This window comes from Peromyscus californicus, unplaced genomic scaffold (assembly GCF_007827085.1).
Source record: "Peromyscus californicus insignis strain IS unplaced genomic scaffold, ASM782708v3 Scaffold_11__1_contigs__length_118956290, whole genome shotgun sequence".
Classification (NCBI taxonomy): Eukaryota; Metazoa; Chordata; class Mammalia; order Rodentia; family Cricetidae; genus Peromyscus; species Peromyscus californicus.
The window spans coordinates 32,978,760-32,996,296 of NW_026294402.1; the positions used below are offsets into that span (position 1 = coordinate 32,978,760).

General features: G+C 37.9%; 1 pseudogene; it reads left to right on the forward strand.

Annotated features, from left to right (window-relative positions):
* The first annotated feature begins 9,186 nt into the window (after positions 1-9,186).
* LOC128103440 (olfactory receptor 145-like) lies at positions 9,187-10,131 on the forward strand (annotated as a pseudogene).
* The last annotated feature ends 7,406 nt before the right edge of the window (positions 10,132-17,537 follow it).

The following is a 17,537-nucleotide window of genomic DNA, read 5'->3' on the forward strand; positions in this document are numbered from 1 at the left end:
GAAGGAGTTTGGTAATGTATGGATTAATTTAAAGAATATTGGTATTAACTCCCCTTGAAGATCTGTAGAATCCTGTGTTGAAACCATCCTGGGCTTTTTTTGGTTGGGAGACTTTTAATGACTGATTCTATTTCCTTAGGGTTTATTGGACTATTTAAATAGTTTATCTGGTCTTGTCTTAACTTTGGTATGTGCTACTGATCCAGAAAATTATACATTTCTTTTAGATTTTCCAGTGTTGTGGAGTAGAGGTTTTTGAAGTATGACCTGATGATTCTCTGGATTTCCTCATTGTCTGTTGTTATGTCCCCCTTTTCATTTCTGCTTTTGTTAATTTGGATGCTCTCTCTCTGTGTTTTGGTTAGTTTGGATAAGGGCTTGTCTATCTTGTTGATTTTCTCAAAGAATCAACTCTTTTTGTTTCATTAATTTTTTGTATTGTTCTCTTTGTTTTTAGTTTATTGATTTCATTTCTCAATTTGATAATTTCCTGGCGTCTATTCTTCCTGGGAGACTTTGCTTCTTCTTGTTCTAGAGCTTTCAGGTGTGCTTTTAAGTCACTAGTGTGAGATTTCTCCAACTTCTTTATGTGGGCATTTAGTGCTATGAATTTCTCTCTTAGCACAGATTTCATAATGTCCCATAAGTTTGGGTATGTGTTGCCTTCATTTTCATTGATCTCTAGGAAGTCTTTAATTTCTTTGTTTATTTCTTCCTTAACCCATTGGTGATTCAGTTGACCACTATTCTGTTTCCATGAGATTGTAGGTTTTCTGTAGTTTTTGTTGTTGTTGAAATCTAACTTTAAACCATGGTGGTCTGATAGAATGCAGGAGGTTATTCCATTTGTTTTGTATCTGTTGAGATTTTCTTTGTGGCCAAGTATGTGGTCAATTTTAGAGACGGTACCATGGGGTGCTGAGAAGAAGGTATATTCTTTTTTTTGTTAGGATGGAATGTTTTGCAGATATCGATTAAGTCCATTTGAGTCATCACATCAGTTAAGCCCTTTATTTCTCTGTTAAGTTTTGATTTGGGAGATCTGTCCAGTGGTGAAAGTGGGGTGTTGAAGTCTTCCACTATTAATGTATGGGTTTTTATATGTAATTTAAACTTTAGTAATGTTTCTTTTACATATTTGGGTGCCCTTGTGTTTGGGGCATAAATGTTCAGAATTGAAACTTCATCTTGGTGGATCTTTCCTGTGATGAGTATGTAATGCCCTTCTTGATCTCTTTTGATTGATTTTAGTTTGAAGTCTATTTTGCTGGATATTAGGATGGCTACACCTGCTTGCTTCTTATGACCGTTTGATTAGAAAGTCTTTTCCCAGACTTTTATTCTTAGGTAGTGTCTATCTTTAAATTTGAGGTGTGTTTCTTGTATGCAGCAGAAGGATGGGTCCTGCTTTCATATCCATTCTGTTATCCTGTGTCTTTTTTAGGTGAATTAAGTACATTGAAATTAAGGGATATTAATGACCAGTGATTGTTTTTTCCTGTTATATTTTTGGTGGTAGTGTGTGTGTACTTCTCTTCTTTGGGGTTTACTTCTGTGGTATTATCTATTTCCTGTGTTTTTGTGGGTGTATCTGACTTCCTTAGTTTTGAATTTTCCTTCTAGTGCTTTCTGTAGGGCTGGGTTTGTGGATAAGTATTGTTTAAATCTGGCTTTTTCTTGAAATGTCTTGTTCACTCCGTCTATGATGATTGAAAGTTTTGCTGGGTATATTAGTCTAGGCTGGCATCCATGGTCTCTTAGTGTCTTCATTACATCTGTCTGGGTCCTTCTGGCTTTCAAAGTCTCCATTGAGAAAGCGGGTGTTTTTCTGATGGGTTTGCCTTTATAAGTCACTTGGCCTTATTCCTTTGCTGGTTTTAATATTCTTTCTTTATTCTGTACATTTAGTTGTTTAATTATTATGTAGAGAGGGGACTTTTTTGGGGGGGTCTAGTCTGTTTGGTGTTCTATAGGCTTCTTCATAGGCATTTCCTTGTTTAAGTTGGGAAAGTTTTCTTCTATGATCTTGTTGAATATATTTTCTGTGCCTTTAAGTTGGTATTCTTCTCCTTCCTCTATCCCTATTATTTGTAGGTTTGATCTTTTCATGGTGTCCCAAATTTCTTGGACATTTTGGGTCATGACTTTGTTGGCTTTAGTGTTTTCTTTGACTGATGAATCAATTTCTTCTACCATATCTTCAAAGCCAGAGATCCTCTCTTCTATCTCTTGCATTCTGTTGGTTATACTTGCATCTGAAGTTCCTGTTCGTCTACTCAGATTTTCTATTTCCAGCATTCCCTCTGTTTGTGTCTTCTTCATTTTTTTCTATTTCCCTTTTCAGGTCTTGGACTGTTTCCCTCATCTGTTTCATTGTTTTTTCATGATTTTCTTCCAGGGATTTATTTTTTCTTCTGCTTTATTTCCTTTCCTCTGGTTTTTTTTATAGCATTCTTCTGATTTTTTGTTTGTCTGTTCCTCAATTTCATTTTTTATTTCTTCTTTATAAGCCTCTAGCATCTTCATGATGTTATTCATAAGGTTGCTTTCTTCTGCTTCTTCCATTTTGTGATGTTTAGGTCTAGCTGTTTGAGGAGGGCTAGGTTCTGATGATGCTGTATTGCTCTTTTTTGTTGTATGTACTTCTGCCTTGATGTCTGCCCATCTCCATGTGGATTTGTTCTTGGTCTTATTAGCGCTCTTGGTCCAGATAGAGCTGACAGATTAAGGAAGCTTCTCTCCAGTCCAGATGGAAGCTCTGGACTTGTTGGGAGCTGGGCGCTGGTCTCTGAGTCTTAGGCAGTGGCTGGGGTCTCCAGCGGATGGGTGTGGGGCCAGGGCGTGGAGATTGCAGGGTCTATGGGGGGTTGTCTTGGAGAAGGGGAACCTTGGGGGGGGGGTCCCGCCCAATAGCAATGGCTGGTGCCCAGGCATGGAACCTAGGGACTGGCCTCTCTGGGTATCACCCCAGGCACTCACCTCTGGTCCAGATGGGAGCTCCGGGCAGGATGGGAGCTGGGGGTTGGTCTCTAAGTCTCAGGAAGTGGCTAGGCTCTCAGGCAGATGAGTGTGAGGTCAGGGTGTGGAGATTGCAGGGTCTGCCTGGGGTCTTGGAAAAGGGGAACTTTCCCGCGGGGCCTGCACAATGGCCAGGACCTGGGGCCAAGTTGGGCAGGTCTTCCCTGGAATGAATGGTGCCCAGGGAAGGGTCCTAGGGGTAGGCCTCTCTGGGTATGACCCCAGTCACTTACCTCTGGTCCAGATGGGAGTTCCAGGCAGGATGGGAGCTGGGGGATGGTCTCTGAGTCTCCCAGGAGCTCCTTCTTAATATGTGTGCTTCTTTGATGATTAGGGATTTTGAAGATTTTAAAATGCTTATTGCTATTTTCTTTGTTAGTTGACTGTTGTATGTACATTTTATTGGCCTTTTCATTGATTGTTTTATTTTGTTCCAGGTGCTTAGTTTTTTTAAAAAAATATTATTTTTGTATATTCTAGATTTTGATCCTAATGTATGAATACTAAACATTTTCTTCTACTCTTTTGAATGTCTTTTCACTCTAATATAGTTTCTTTCATACGCAGAAACTTTTTAATAACATAAAAATCTATTTTATGGCTGTATTCTGATATGCTGGAAGCCTTTCAGAAAATCTTTGTCTATGCCTATGTCTTAAACTATTTTCTCCATGAAGTCTTATTCTAAGACTTTCAGGTCTTATGTCATAGTCTTTGATGCAGTTGTAATTGATTTTAGAACAGGAAAGTGACAGGCATCGAGGTTCATTTTTTACACAATTGATATTCCATTTGGTTGGCACCATTTGTTGAACTGGCTCTCTTTACTCCAATGTACATTTTGGCATATGTGACACTATTAGTGAGGCCAAGATCCTGTCACTAGATAAGTCTTAGGCCCTTGGAGATAACATATTACTATTATTCTGTTAAATGGACATATATTAAAATGATTCTTAATGAATTATTGCTATACACAAAGATCAGTGTATCTATCAGTCCATGTTAGGGATGCTTCTTCTTGCAGAAGATTACAATTGATATAGAGATTTTCTTGTGATTAACATGCAGAGAACAAGAGACTTTGTGGTGCTCAATCATAAATAAGACATTCATATCATAGCCCTTCCCTCAGGTTCAGGGATGTTCACAGATAAGGGGACAGATTGATTTTAAGAACCTAAGGTGATAGTAGATAACTTCAAGCAAAGAGAAAACTAACACTGAAGGCTCTTTTAAAAGTCCTGTGGAAACTTACTACTGTAGACATTTCCTAATACATATGAAAGGAATCTAAAAGGAGTCGCCATATAATGGGGGAGACATTATCTCTACTAGACATTTCATGCCACCAAATAAAACCTCCAGTGTCATGAATGGGTTGCATCATGTTAATTTGTTGGCTAATGGGTCCCATAGACTGTCCCTCCAAGCATCACAGGCTATTGTCAAGTCTATTGTCATTTCTCTCCCTCAACCTGACAGTGAGGTCTTATTGCTGACACCACTCATGTTGTTGAACATGAAGATATCTAGTTGGTACCCAGCTAGAAGCTTTACTTGTACTGACTAGCATTCATAATGCTGGAAAGTCTTTAAAGGATGAAGAAAGAAATGAATAAAGAAGAAAATGAAAACAAAGCTAACCAAAGAAAAGGTTCTTAGCAATTTATATAGAGTATATTTTAAGGAATCACCAAGTCCTGATCACTGTGGGACCCCAATGAATGTCTGTCATGTGGGGCACATCTCAAGGATGCCCGAAGGAATTTTGTTCCCTTAGTCATTTTGGGGAATCTGGAAAAATTGAGAATAATTTTAGCAGTTGCCTTATTTCTTTTTCACCCAAAGAGAAAAATCTGCAATTAGGATATTTCCTTTTTATCTCTTTCTGCTATTTTATTTAATTTTTCCATAGACTTCACCAATCCTCTGCTTTATTATCTAGAGAAATGACCTGTGATACTTTTCTGGTTCTGACGTTTGTTTCTGAATTTATTTTGTCTTGGTTCATTCCCTTACTTCAAATTTGTATTTTCATGTCCAGTTGTTCAAGATTAAATGTAAAAATCTGACTAGAATTTCATGTTTTTTAACTTCTGCTTGTGGCAACACTATAATTTAGTCATCCCTTAGGTCAGTGTCTTGGAAGTGTTTGTTTCTGCTTTTGCTTGTATCCCTTTAATGAGAAATCTTGCAGAGTCCTCTCTTGCAACATCTCCTTTATATATTTGTGTTCATCAGAAGTTCTAACATTATTCTCAATCCAGGACCTTCCTTTTCTATTCTCTATCTTTCTCCCTCATTGCTGCTTCTCTATATTTTCTTCCTTGCTCCCTGTTCCCACCTTTTCTTGTGTTCCTACTCACTGCCTGTTATAATTGCCTCTGCAACTCACCTTAGTTCCTTCTATCTACCGCTAGTCATTTCCTCCGTACTCTCTGGCCATATTAATCTTTCTCAGCACTGAAGTTGTTTTAATTTTGTGCCACAAAATTTAATGGCTCCCAATGGCATTCCCAAAGGAAGAGAATTTTGATATTTTCATTTCAGACCTTATTATAATGCACTATCACAGTCTTTCCTCTCATCTGAGTGTATGCTACAGGTGTGGGAAAGGACATTGGGTATTTTCAGCAAATCAGAGTGGATGGAAGTTTTTTTTTCCCCTCTGAACTTAATGACTCTGATATGGTGTTCCCTTAGATGGCCTGTGGAGCTACCGGTGGCTCTACATGTCTTACAGATGTTACCCTATCCACATTTTTGTCTAGAAATAAAAACATTGGCACTATATAAGTTTTTGACAGTGGGACAAATATTCTGTGTAGTATATATAGTCTTAGAGAACTGGGAAAGGATACTAATTAATTAATGGTTTCTATATATATTTAAGGAGCACCCCGGGAATATGTCAGCTTTAATTGTTTTAAGTGCTTCAGAAGTAGCTCTGAAGAGAACACCCAATATCCCTTTGATGGTATGAACTTAGATTAAGAAGCATGAGTGCGTGATATGTAAGAAAGCAGATATTATAAACAAGAGTATAAGATTTCATCTAGTGATGGAAAGTATGGAGAACCCATAGTATACAGGACAGGTTCTCATGCTTTTCTCTTTGGAGAGTTTCCAAATGGGCAGGAATAAAATGTAGGGAACACTGGAGCACAGGTGATGTGAAGGAAGACTGGGGAATACCAGGGCAGGAAGGACTGGGTCGGGCAGGAGATGGGAGGGCAGAGTAGAGGAGGGAGTTTGAAGAGGGACAAGTAGCACTAAAGAACTTTGAGAAAGTCATGTGCAAACTACTACTGTACAAGTTCTTGAAATATCCTCATTTCTAAAATGAGTTTAAATTGAAATACATTATCATTTGGAGACATCATTCCTGCTAGAAACCACAAGCTATCAAATAAAACCTAGAATCAGGAATGAACTACCTATTTTTGAGTTGTTATGCAACTGTGCCCCATAGATGCCCAGATATTACAGATATTACTATTGTCACTGCTCTTGATTATCCCCAAACTTGATGATTAGACCCAATTTCAGAAAACACCATATATTCATGTCATAAAATGGAGAAACAAAGCTTGTGTCTATTAGTAGTCTATTGTCTAGCAGAATTAAGAAAAATATTTCTGTGCAAGGTGTCTCACCATAGGAGGAGCTTGGACCTGTCTCAATTTAATGTACCAGGTTTTGGCTGACTCCCCATGGGAGGTCTTATGTTTTCAGAGGAGGAAAAGGAGGATGGATTATGGGGAATGGCTGGGGGAGGAGTGGGAGGAGGGATGAGAGGTGGATCTGTGTTTGGTATGTAAAATGAATAGAAAATTTCTTAATAAATAAAACACACACACCAAAGAGGGAAATAGAAAGTAAATGTGGTCAAAGTCCATGATATATTTGAATGGATGAGAAAGGGGAAAGCTGGGGGGATATGAATGGGGTCATATGTGTATGGAAATGTACTTATGAAACCCCATGTATACATATATGCCAATTAAAAAACATTTCTATGTCTGCATATGTCCACTTTTTGTATTTGCTTCTTTTACTCTTTGGTAATTTCATATTTGAAAACGGTCTTAGATCATGTCCACCTATGTTCAATTCCAAATTCCAAACCATTAACTAAAACACACCCACCTGAAAAGCAGTGTGATAATTTTACTGGCATTACATAAAGTTGTCCTAAGCGTTAATTTCCCTCAGCATGATTCAAAGCCTAATGAGAAACTAATCTTTTTTTGATAGCTGTCTCTCAACTGTTTTGTGAGGTTAAAGAGACAGCAGGTTAAAAGTGGGCCCTGTCTTGTGTAAGAAATTGGGAAGGGAATCTGGTATTGTCTAGCTTTTATAGTGCTAAAAGTCTATACATGTTATCAAAGAAAAATGTAATAATCAAATTCACTATGGTGTGAGTCATGAGAGCTACAGTAATGGCTAACCTGGCAGGACACAATCACCAGTGCAATATTGTCATAAATGTTGTAGGAGTAATCAACCACCAACCACTTTTGGATTGGATTTCAGTCTTACTCCACAGACAAACTCATTTCTAGCATGGTTCTTGCACCTAACTACTGAGGTTAGAAAGGTCATAGGTGTGAGGGAAGTACTTATGACTGTTATTCTGCTATAGATATACTTGTAAACTGACTCCTAATGACTCTTTGCTATACCCATAGATTAGTGCATATCTCAACCTTTATCAGAGATGTTTCTTTTGGCAGTAGATGGTGATTAACACATATCTACAGCTGCTCAGCAGGTAGAGAATAAGAGACTGTGAATGCTCAATCCAAAATGGGACCTCCACAGAATACCCCTTTTCCCAAGGCACAAGGATCTAAAGAAAGCAGGGTTGGAAAGCTTGTAAGAGCCACAAGTGATGGATGACTACATGAAAACAATGTTTTAAGGATGTGCTCACAGACCTCACAATGATTATAATAGTATGCATAAAATCCCTGTAAAATCAAGCCTGAAAAAATATCCAAGAATGTAAAGGGGGGGAGGGAGGGCATGGTAATGAAATCTACCTCTAGCTGAGGAACTATTGGCAGCTGATGACTAGTGTGAGCAACATGGTTAGTTTCAAGGATGCAGCCCCTAAGAGGCTACCTACTCTCAAGTAGATGACTCTATACTCATATAACACAGGTAGTGACAAGTACAGTCAATGGGTTAAAGAAATTGAAAAGAAGAGATGAAGCTAGGAAGGAATAGTGGTCGGAGGATGAAGAAAATCAGAGGAGAAAAAAAATGAAGGATGAACTACATCAAAACACATTGTGTATGTGTATAAAATTTTCATACAACAACAACAAAACAAAACAAAAGTGTCTACCTCCAATCAGCCAATGTCATTATTCTTGAACTAGTTTGTAAGCACCATGGCAACAAAGCCTGATCTCTAGGGGAAAATGCCTGGTAAACAAACTTTTCAATTTTTAATTAGGTCTCTAAGATTACAAACTCATAAAACCCTCTTGGGTCATTACCAAGTGACTCTTGTGACATCAGTAGATATTATTTAGCAACCTTTGGGATAGAGAAGACATTCTGGGAAAAGTCACCACTGGAAGTCATGAACTACAGCTCATGGCTTTCCAGAATTAAGAAGAATGAGGGTTCTGGATTACCCAGTACAAAATGAATTACCCTCATCAAGAAAAAGGCAAACCTAGTAACAAGAGAAAACAACATTGTTTCTAGGCTATCCATCTCACAGTTCATCTGTGACATGTGTACTCACTTCTCTGTGAGAGCAGAGCAGGAAAGTTACTAAGGTGACTTGTGAGTTCCCCATGCACAAAGGTAAGCAGCAAAGGAGTCTTTTATGTGCCTTGTCTCTTCCCTTTTGAGATGATCACTGAGCCTGAATAGGGAGGTGGATTGTCAAGATAGAAGACCAGAGATGTTACAGAGCCAAGAATGGTCACTGGTGACCTGAATATTATTCTCAAAGAAATGGCCTTCCATTTATTTGTGGTTGCTTCTATAAATGAACTCCAAAATTGTAAAAAATAGAGGCACAGAGAAGTGTGTGCTTCATTTTCTCATTTGATTCTCGTTCTTAGTCTCATTTTAATGGGGTAGGTTGGAGAAGGCTGGGATTTCATTTTAATGTTACTATTTAATGTCACTGTTCTCACAGATATGATCCTGAGAAGAATGGCCTCAGAAAATAACTCTTCAGTGAAGGAGTTCATCCTTCTGGGCTTGACACAGCAGCCAGAGCTCCAGCTGCCTCTCTTCTTCTTCTTCTTGGGAATCTATGTGGTCTCCATGGTGGGGAACCTGGGCTTGATTGTTCTGATTGTTTTGAGCCCTCACCTGCACACCCCCATGTACTACTTTCTCTTTAACCTTTCCTTCACAGATCTCTGTTACTCCTCTGTCATAACTCCCAAAATGCTGGTGAGTTTTGTGAAGCAGAACATCATCTCCCATGCTGAGTGCATGACTCAGCTCTTTTTCTTCTGCTTCTTTGTGATTGATGAATGCTACATTTTGACAGCCATGGCCTATGACAGATATGCTGCCATCTGTAAACCCTTGCTTTACTAGGTCACCATGTCCCATCAGGTCTGCCACTTGATGATGATGGGTGTGTATGTGATGGGGTTTGTGGGTGCTATGGCCCATACTGGTAGCATGCTGAGACTTGTCTTCTGTGATGGCAACATCATCAATCACTACCTGTGTGAAATACTTCCACTCCTGAAGCTCTCGTGCACAAGTACCGTCATCAATGAGCTGGTGGTTTTCATTGTTGTGGGTGTCAATATCATAGCAGCCAGCCTGACTATTTTCATTTCTTACACCTTGATCCTTTCCAACATCCTTCGCATCCGTTCTGCAGAGGGTAGGTCAAAAGCCTTCAGTACCTGTGGCTCCCATGTAATAGCTGTTTCTTTTTTCTTTGGTGCTGCAGCATTCATGTATCTTAAGCCTTCTAGTGCATCTGTGGATGAAGATAAAGTATCTACCATTTTTTATACCGTTGTGGGCCCAATGCTGAATCCTTTCATCTACAGTATAAGGAATAAGGATGTCCACATTGCACTGAGAAAAATTTTGAAGAAAAGGATGTTTGCCTAAGTAGAATGTGCATTTATTATGGAAGTAGATCTTAGGACATGTGAGTTTTACAACTAGAGAGAGGACCAGAGGTCCAGCTCATTAGCAGAGCACTTACTTACATGCTGGGGCCCAGGATTTGATCCACAGTTTTGAAAAACTTCTGTGCCTACAATGACTAAAATAACAGAAATACAAAGGTGAGAATAGTGTAGCATTAAAATTATTTCACATTATTTAAAATTAAGTTAAATATCAAGGAAATTTCAGAAGTAAATACAGTGAAGGATGATTAACTCATCATCGTTTTAGGGTAGAGTGCATAGTTTATTCTACAATTTTTAAAAATCATCTGTATCTTTTGCCCATATTGAAAACTGAAAAACACATTTGTGCAGCCATCTACTAGTACAGTACACTCTAGGCTTAGAAATCGCAAGGATTTAAATACAAAGCAGTGGATGATATATACTTAGAAATGATAAGGTCATGAGATCTTTTAAATGTACATTTTTGAATATCTTAGGAATTCGTGTGTTTGGAGAATAATATTTATGACCTCTTGCATGCTAGGCAAGTGCTCTTCCAATGATCTATATCTTAAGCACAACTGTGAGATCTTTGACTAGGGCACATCTAGAAGTCTTATGCAGCTATACCACTGAGATAAAATGGACCTACCTGGACTGAGTCTACCAGGTTGATCTCAGTCCTCGGGGGAGGCTTTGCCCTGGAGGAGGTGGGAATGCGGGGTTGGCTGGGGGGAAGATGAGGGGGGCGGGAGGGGGGGAGAACAAGGGAATCCGTGGCTGATATGTAGAACTGAATTGTATTGCAAAATAAAAATAAAAAAGTAAAAAAAAAAAGGACATAAAAAAAATAATACTAAGGAAATCTAGAATTATGTGTCATCTGACCTCTCCCAGGTCAGACGCTGGTCTTTCCTTTTTGAGCTTTGTCTCTTTGCAGTGGTCTAATAAAGATGGCTTTAAAACACACAAAAAAAATTAAAAAAAATTTTTAGTAGTTTTAGAGACAGTGTCTCATTTATTCAGTTAGCAGCCTACTGGGGATCTGTGTAGGAGAGTTCATTTCAAAATGTCCTTTGTCTCTCTGACTGTTCAAATGATGTGGGGAAATGCCCTTTCACTCTGATCTTTTCTCTTCAGTCCTAAATCAGTTTGGGAAAGAGCAGTTGATGGATGAGTTGGTTGTAATTCCAGTGCTTGAAGACTGAAAATGAAATGCTTTAGATCATTCAGGCTAAAGGGAACCTGTGTCAGGTTTTTCCCTCATGGACTTGAGGGCAGGTATGTGAATATATGGACCTGTTATGTCTTCATTGGTAAGAATCTAACTAAGCAAATTTACTAGTTATTGGTAGAGGGATATTGTCTTTTACCCAAATAAATCATATAATCTTAATTTATTAGCAGTCAGTTTTATTAGTTTGATAATTTCCATTTTCAGTCTATTTCAGAGTTCTACATACAGTGATGTAGTTTATTAAGTAATAAATATAACCTGAACCTGTATCCTATTTAAGACATCAAGGTATGTAGGCTTTGTTCAAACATTAAAAATACAGCCAGACATGTGGAGAGAGAGGCTAAGTTAGAGCTCTTCATCTGGTCTTTCTCCTAGTAGCTCTGTGAATACCAAGAAGAGGGGGCAGAAGGATTGTAGGAATCAGAGGGGATAGAAGACCTCAAGAAAACACGGGCAACTGAATCAACTAAACAAGGCACATATGGGCTTAGAGAGCCTGAACGGGACAAGCATGTGTCTTGCAAGGGTCTGCACCAGGTCCTCTGTGTAAATGTTGTGGCTCTTAGGTCGATGTTTTTGTGGGAATCCTAACTGGGAGCAAGAGTCTTTGACTCTTGTCTACTCTTCAGACTCCTTTCCTCCTGTGGGTTTGCATTGTACAGCTTCCTTGTGAGGCATAAAAAAATTAAAATAAAAATATAGCTGTGCAGAAAGGTAAAGGTGCCTGTGATGGCTGTGATCTCAGAATGCTATAGACTATTAAGATGGTGAAAAAATAATTTTTGTTTCTGTGAGTTTGTGTCAGAAAAATAATACACAATGTCTGAAACAAATGTAATTTTACTAATAACACCTGCCTTCTTTTCTGGGGTTGGCTGCTAGGATGGGCTCTTTTGTAGGTGGCAGGTGACCTGACTGAAGGCAACATTGCCTGCTCAACATCTAAGCAGAAGGAGGGTCTGAACAGCATTTCAGATGTGGGAACAATCTTTATGATGGTCTGGAATGATTTGGGAAAGAGATGAATGCTTTGGGAGAAGGCAAAGCGGAAAAGCATGCATACAAATGTGAAAAAAATAATTAGTAAATGAGGTCGAATTGGGGCTTTGTAAGAGAAAAGAATGAATGTCAAGAACCATAATAAAAATTCAGGTGATATCTAACATACAATGGGTTTCCTTTTCTTCCTTCCTCCAGATTCTGAAGCTCCATTGATGTTCATTAATTAACAATCTGTAGTGAGAATGATGAAACAACAAATTTTAATAACAACCATTTTCATGTCCTCTAGGAGGGATGATGTTTCTTTGCTAATGAAAAGCTGGTCAGCAGTTGCTAGATGTCATCTGAGGCAGCAACAGGAGTTAACAGATGTCCCTTGATCATGTCTCTCCCCTTCCCCCTCAGTAAACTGTGTTAAATGGAAAGATGAGTGGGCCTGGTCTGGTTCTGAGTCTGAATTCTATAAGTTTTGAGTCTTTGTCCTTTTAGTCCTAGATTCTGGACAACTAATATTAAAACCGCTGCAGTATACAGTGAATAAATGATATGCATTTTAAAAGAACTACATATTGTGTTTAAGTTTCATATTCAAGGGATATAAATATTCAGTTTTTTTCTCTTAACTGTCTGAAGTCAGTATTATTTGATACTCAGTAGCCTCCCACTGCTTATTTTAATTTTGTTTTTCATTGAGACAGGATTGTATTTTGTAGCCCAGGGTAGCCATGAAATTAATCCCTTGAGCAATGAGATTGTAGGTGTGTCTACTATTCTTGTCTTAACAACCTCTCAATGTTGATAATAGCCTGTTGTTTGTTCCAACATCTATCTTTTTTTGTTTGTTTGTTTGTTTTTTGAGACAGGGTTTCTCTGTGTAGTTTCGGCTCCTGTCCTGTCTCTGTAGACCAGGCTGGCCTTGAACTCATAGAGATTTGCCTGTTCTGCCTCCCGAGTGCTGGGATTAATTCGTGCACCACTGCCACCCAGCCCAACATCTATCTTTGCTAATATCTATGTCAGCAACTGATCATAGCTATTGGTTTTTCTATTATTACAACTAAGTTGGTTGAATTTGTGCTAACACACATATGGAGTTAACTCAGGGCTATTTTAGATTCATATACATCTATGAAAAACTATATTTAGTTTTAAAATTGTATGGTCAACTCAAACTATAATAAAAGTGGAAATATACTTTTGTCACATACATAATAAATAAATCAGCATATGAGCATATTTAAAAGTAATTAAGGAAATATATATATTTACTACTTGGAATGGATATGGTGTCTTCCCATGTCAGAAAGCATTAAATACACATGAATATACCTTCATTTTGAAAGGATTTTATTGGTGAAATTGTACCATTCTTATATACTAATTTACTTATTCACTCATTGCAAAGCAATTATGCTGTAAAAGTCAAGATAACCACAAGTCATAGGAACTAAGTCATTATATCTTAAACTCATGCTCAAAATGGCATATATATCTCCTTATACTTGAAGACAGGATAAATTGTTGAGTCACCTGAAAAATAAGAGTATATATGTACATATAATAGGATCTTTTTAATAAGAATAAAATAGAATCAAATATTAAAGAAAGCTGGCTTTATCCATTTATTTTTTTAAAAAAAAAAACTTGTTGAAAAATAAAAGAATAAAATAGAAATTCTGAGCAGTAGATTTCTGACCAGTGTGGGTTGACAGCCTCCTTTTCTTGCTTAGTGATATGAATCACAACATCATATCTTACTAATCTTGTTATTGCTGTTTCAATGCAGTTCTATACTGTCTTCATATTCTTTGTAGAATAGTGGCTATTATGCAGGTGTGTTCCTGCATGAACTTTTGTTGGTGTCCCATTCCCCAGAACAGTGGATTGTAACATTACTAGGTTCTTAATGATGTTATTAGTTTAAAATTCATTTAAATTAGTTTGCAATGTTAAGATGGACCCTAAGCCAATCACTAATGTAATTATAAGAAAAGAAAGGGGGCACATAAATGTCAAGAGTGGATGTACACATAGGAAGGGCCTTGTGACAGCACAGCAAAAGCATGGCCATCTGTCAACCAAACAGAGAAGCCTCAGAAAACACATAAGCCACATTTGATGGAGGACTTTCAGCCCCCAGAGCTGCAAGAAAATGGTCTCCTCTTGTTTAATCCGCCTGGCTTATTGCACTGTTTAAAAATTATTTTATGTAAGCAAATGATACAGTGGTAAAAATACAATTTTCAATCTTTGTGTGCCAGATATTAAACATAAGATTTACACACACTAGGAAGTGTTTTATTGTAGTGCTATGTATAGCCATTCTTCTTCTTACTTTTGTATTTGAAACAAGGTCTCAGTGGGTGACCCATAATGATCTTGAGCCTTTCTTGGAGTCCAGGTAGGTCTTGACTCAGCATCCAGAGTTGTTAGGATTCTAGGCATGTATCACCAGGCCCAGCTACTTTATATTCTTAAGAGCCTATAGTGAGATAAAGAAAACAATAGAACAAACCAAACAAATCTACCAGTTGTGGTGCTCATACTGTGTTACATACTGTAACTCCACACATGGGAGTCTGAGGCAGAAAGCTGACCAGTTCAAGGCTTTCCTGAGCCACATAGTGAGTTTCAGGCCAGTATGTGTCATATAAGGAGACTGTGTCTTTCAAAACCAACCAGCCAAACAACCAACCAACCAACCAAACAAACAAACAAAGGAACAACTAAACAGAAAACAAAATAAAACAAAAAGACTCCCTCCCCCCAAAAAAAACAAAAAAAGAAAAGACTAAAAAATGAAGCCAAAACTCACAAGTTTTTGAAAGATTTGAAAGATTTCATTTTATGTAAAGAAATATAATTTTAATAGATGAACAATAATTGCACATATTTAAGGGTCAGCATATCATAAGGTGACATATATTATTCATCCAAAAGACAATTTTAGGGACTGTGACTGTGAGAAAAAGGAATATAGCCATCTAGGGGAGACAACACTAATTCTAAGCTCCCAGAAAAAAAATTATTGTTTTTCGAAATGGCATCTGAAGATTGAGGAGAAGAAAAAGGAAGAAGAAATAATAATAATAACAATAATGATAAAATAATAATAATAATAATAATAATAATAATAATACCAAGTAGCCACAGCAGCAGTAGCAAGCTTATAGCAAACACACTGTTCATTACCATTGCACTGGTCAGGTGGGAACACTTCGGGATGCTGGTCTATCAATGGTCTTTGTGTCTATGCCAGGTAAAAATTATGATGAGCACCAGAAGGCCAGAATGACCTTGGTGGCTGAAGTTTCATGCCTCCCGTTTCTTAGGTAAAGAGTTTGGTGATCTCATTCTTATGATATTCTAAGGTTTATTTATTTATGTATTTATTTTTGTATCTATGTATGTATGTATGTATTTTTAAATGTATTCAGTCTACTGATCAAACCTGTGTTCTTAATATTTCCTTATCCTTGCTCATCTATTATTTGTTTGGGTAAGGAACACATCTCTTCTAATAAGATAGTTTTCAGTGAGTAAAGACATCCCACCTTGTAATGATGGTCCTATTAGAAACCTTTCAAACTCTTGAACACTAAATAAAAAGGGGTTAACTCATTCTTTGAATTTCAAACATTTTTTGAAATGTGAGATACTAGTGATTTATTCTTATAGTTTATGTAAAGGAAATGTTTAAAACATTAATAAAATGGATCCATATTCTTGGTTAATTTTGGAAAAACCTTATACTATTAAGTAGATAGACATATAATGTTCAGGCTTAATTTAGAATTTAAAAAATAAAGTAACATCAATGATAGAAACATCTTATCTAATATGCTATGCTGTAGGAGCCCATTTTTAGGTTCCTCGTGACTTTACCCAGCAGGTCCGCATAGGGAGGATGATTAGGACCACGGGCCTGAGTGCAGGTGTCTGGGATGGTCTGCACTTGGCTGTGCTGGGGGAGGAGGACTTTTCTCCACCCCTTGGCGTCTCTATAAAAACCCTGGGGCAGAGACAGTCGGGCCGTTGGAATAGGTTCCAGGACCTCTCGAGGCTATCCTTTATTTTCTATCTGTTCATCTACACAATCTAAATCCTTCTGTCTAACATTTCCTGCTGCTCACACTCAAGAAAACTCTGGAGAACTGTGGGGTTGGTGGGTAAACGCCCTGCATTATGTATGATATATATCACTTTAATGGTCAAAAGGCACATATATCAAATTTGCTTTTACTGATGACTAATCTCTTTTTCTGTTCACTGGATTAAAGTCCATATCCACAGGCTATGGAGAAAGGAGCTTAGTGAATGTAGGGTGAATTATTGAAATGAAAAATCCTCATTCATAGAGTCATCAAGGCCAGGTGGTGGCTAGTGTCCAAAACTGACCACATTAACTCAGCACTAATTTAAGTTCCTTTTGAGTTTGGCAAGGGTCACACACAGGTTTATGTTAGGAAAGTGCTGGTGACTAGAGCCTTGTAGGCTGTGCTCTGAAGTTGTAACACATGGTAGTTGTCAATCTGTGGGTCCTGATGTCTCCGTAAACCTTGAAGCTATGTTAGTCACACAAGATATGCTTAGCCTTGAGGGGGACTAGAGAGATGAGGAAATTTTGGCATATCTCAATCTCGTACGGCTTTTCTCTGAATGTCTAGCATGTCTGTGTGCAAAGTTTAACAGGAGCAATCTGACCCAAAGGCAAGAGAACAGAGGATTCTGATACAGTGAGAATGCCAAGATGTCAAGCTTGTGACCTGTTTTGTCATCACTCTAGAACAATCTGATGACCCAATTCAAGAGGTTGTGGCTTTGGTAAAAGTCTATGAAAAGTTACTCAGGCAATCATCATCATCATAACCCACAAATCATCATGATATTTACAGCAAATCAAAGTGAGGGGACACATTTTATGTTGTTTACCTGCATGATATCCAAGATTAGTGATTTTAAAGTTAGCTGAAAGCAAAAGAAGCTGCGGGGTTTACTTAGACTTCAAAAGTGTGTAAAAGTTAGATTCATTAAATCATCAGGAAGTCGTAAAAATGTTCACATCTGTCTACTTGGGGGTTTTCTGAGCCAATTTTTTTTTAAATTAAAAAACAATCTAGCCCGAACTGACCTACTCTGGTGATGGGATGGCCAAA